This window comes from Meleagris gallopavo, chromosome 2, assembly GCF_000146605.3.
Source record: "Meleagris gallopavo isolate NT-WF06-2002-E0010 breed Aviagen turkey brand Nicholas breeding stock chromosome 2, Turkey_5.1, whole genome shotgun sequence".
NCBI lineage: Eukaryota > Metazoa > Chordata > Aves > Galliformes > Phasianidae > Meleagris > Meleagris gallopavo.
Window position 1 is genome coordinate 89675302 of NC_015012.2, and position 3407 is coordinate 89678708.

The following is a 3407-nucleotide window of genomic DNA, read 5'->3' on the forward strand; positions in this document are numbered from 1 at the left end:
TTTAGTGAATATTTCTCTTTCGTATAATACTATAACTGTCAATGTATTAGAGGGATTTACTTGTACTCATACCTCTGAAGTTTTGAATTTAACAGGAAAAAACAAATCACCTGAAAAACAAAATACGTGGAATCCTATGAAAAAAAAAAAATCACAAACACATTAAGAATAGCTAGTAATAGGAGAAAACAATGTTCATTTCAAAATCATGTTGGAAGCCATAACTCAGTACAGGGAAAGTTTAACAGTTTTCTGTACTTCCTAAGATAAATACAGCAGATTTTCTATCTTGTTTTAAACAAGAAAGTACTTGAGAACTACCATATTCCATGATCAGATGCTGAGAATTAGTATCTCTTGTTTCTTTTGCCTTTTGCATGAGTAAACTGATTCATAAAAACAGAAGTATGCTAAGTCTTTCTTATGTTATGTTCTTTGGTCTTGCAGATAGAGGGTGGTGTATCAGACTATCATTAAACATGAAGTTTTTGCTACACTGATGTTCAAATGGTTTTGTAAGCCTCATGCTATTTTGCTTTCAATCTGCCAGATGAACTCTGCAGAAGCCTTCACAGATGCTATGTGTATAATTAAATTGTCTTTTCCCAGGACTTGAATAGAACATTTCTTTGGCCAGCAGTCATGTTAACATCATTGGCCAAAATAGAACATACCACACTAGTATTGGGGACCCCTACACTATTGAGAATATGAGGAATAATACGTTGTGTTTTGTCTATGCAAGCAGTTCATTTATGCTGAAAGACCTCCTTTGTACCCCTAATGAGATGTGCCTTTAAAATAAATTTCAAACCAGTATTTTTGAACTTGACATCAAGGCCAAGACCGGAGAGTAAATCTGTTGTAGCTGACATGTTTGTATGTGTTTTCAGCAAAACAGGCTGTAGGCATATGCATCTCAGTCATAACCCTATTCTCTGAAACAAGCTATTACTTCAACATGTTTCTGATGTCACACAGGCAATTATTTTTAATGAGTTAATATCTCCACACCACAAGAGCAGAGGGACATATTTGCTTCTACATCTTAGATGCAAAATTCTGCAGCCACATCAACCATTCTATCTGTATTTAAATGATCTCATTGTAGAATTGTACGTTCCTGTCTGAAACACTAACATATACTTTGAGACAGAGCCATAGTAGCAGCAGATTTCATGGCCATCCAGTTTGTCATAAAAACACTACCATAGTGTTTTTGTTGTTTTCATTTTTCTTCTCACCATCTAGTATTGTGCAAAAGGCATCAAGCATCACATAAATGTATCCACCAAAACATAAACACTTAGATCTGGGGCATGTCTTTTAATTTCAGTAGTACAAAGGAAGAATGCTAAGAAATATAAAGGAGAAATAATTCTTTGGCTCTTTTCCTAAAGACACACCACTCTGAAAGACACTATGCAAACTGGGATATATCTTTAGAGCCACAATAGTATATTTTGTTTATGGAATTGCAGATCAGAGGTACTTCATGTGGCTTAAGATGGCCTGAATAGATGTGAGGATATTCTGCCTTGTAGATGTACCCTTTGTTGATAATCATACACAATGAAACTCATGTCCTTGAAGCTGGACTTCAGAAACGTGGGGAGAAGGAGCAGAATGGTAGAGAGCTAAGTGCTAAGCCTTACTAAATAGGTTATGACAAGTAATTCAGAAAAAACATATTTACAAGAGCAGAAGAAGATGAAGTTATTCTTTGAGAGATCAATAAAGCCATAACTTCCTGAAGAGTCTCTCTCAGACAGTTTTGAAAGTTCTCAGTACCCCTAAAAGAAACTCCATGCGAAGTCTTCCTAGTTCGCAGGAGAAGAAAATTCTTAGGATACAGGCAAGATGGATGTAAAACTGATAAAATAACCAATAACCAATACAGCATAGAAATAGACCCTTAAATTTTCACTACACAGTGTACACTTTTTGATGAAATCAAACTCTAAAATATTACATCTTACTTGTCACCAGAATTTTTAGGCTTTTACTGAACTCCATTGCAGAAGACATCATAACATTCCCTTTAAACTTTAAATATCTAAGCATCAAGATACAGTTCAAGATTTAATTTTATTTAGCTATTTGTAAGCAACAAGAAACAATCTGGAGACATTTTCAAAAGTCTGTGCAATGTGATACGAGAATTCCACATACACTATTGCTAAGAATTATCACTACAAACTCTCACAAAAACCTCTGAAATTGGGTGTGTTATGCAGCTCAGTGGCTGGAAACCTCTACTGTCTGTATTGCTGGGCTCATGAATGAACTCTGTGAATCATGCATTTCCTGAAGCCTTTCTGTTAGTGACTCAGTAAGTCCAGACTAGAACAGAAGCTTTCAGAACCACAGATTATTTGCACAGGATTGAAGGTGTAAAACTTGTTCTAAACTAACTAAAGTACAGTGAAAGGTAATGCAGGAATCACAACTTGGTTGCAGATGCTATTGTATATATAGCTGACCGTAAAGACTGTTCCACTACTCATCTTGTGATTTTGTTTATTTGTTTATTTAGCTGCGCTGTTTCCTATTTTGATGTACATTCTCTACCTATATTTAGGAAACAACACCAAATTCCCCCCTCCTCCTCCATTTTTTTTTTCAGTCTTATTTCAGAAAACAATCTGAAAACTTTATTCAGGTTCCACTCTGCTTTATTTGGGCACATTCTCACATACAGAGTTAATTTTGGAAAAATAAATGGGACTTCGTTTCTGTTTAAGAACTGAGAAGAAGGTAAATTCTACCTTTGGAAGTTGTCCTTTAACTTAAAAAAATTACTTTTCAGAAGTTCTAAATGACCTCAGCATAAATCAGGCTTTCCAGGGCAACTGTAACTTCGAGATGCCCAGCTTTAGAGTATTCCAGTGTAAGGGAATTCACAACCTTGATTAGATTTTAAGGATTCCTATTGAAAATGTGAGGAGAATTAAGAAACTAAGAATAGAATCAGTAGGATCCAATGCAGCTAGCAAGGAGATATCAGAACAAAAAAAAAAAAAAAGCAGAGTTGAGAAATATGGAGGGCCACAAAGATGGTGAAGGGCCTGGAGCATCTCCCCTATGAAGAAAGGCTAAGTGAACTGGGTCTGTTTAGCCTTGAGAAAAGAAGACTGAGAGGGGACCTGATCCAGGTTTATAAATATCTGAGGTGTGGCGGCCATAGTGGTGAGGCCAGTCTCTTTTCAGTGGTACGTGGAGACAGGACGAGGGGAAACGGACATAAGCTGCAGCACAGGAAGTTTCGCACGAATGTGCGTAAGAACTTCTTCACGGTGAGGGTGACGGAGCACTGGAACAGGCTGCCCAGGGAGGTTGTGGAGGTCTCCTTCTCTGGAGAGTATTCAAGTCTCGCCTGGACGCCTACCTTGCGACCTGGTGTAGGG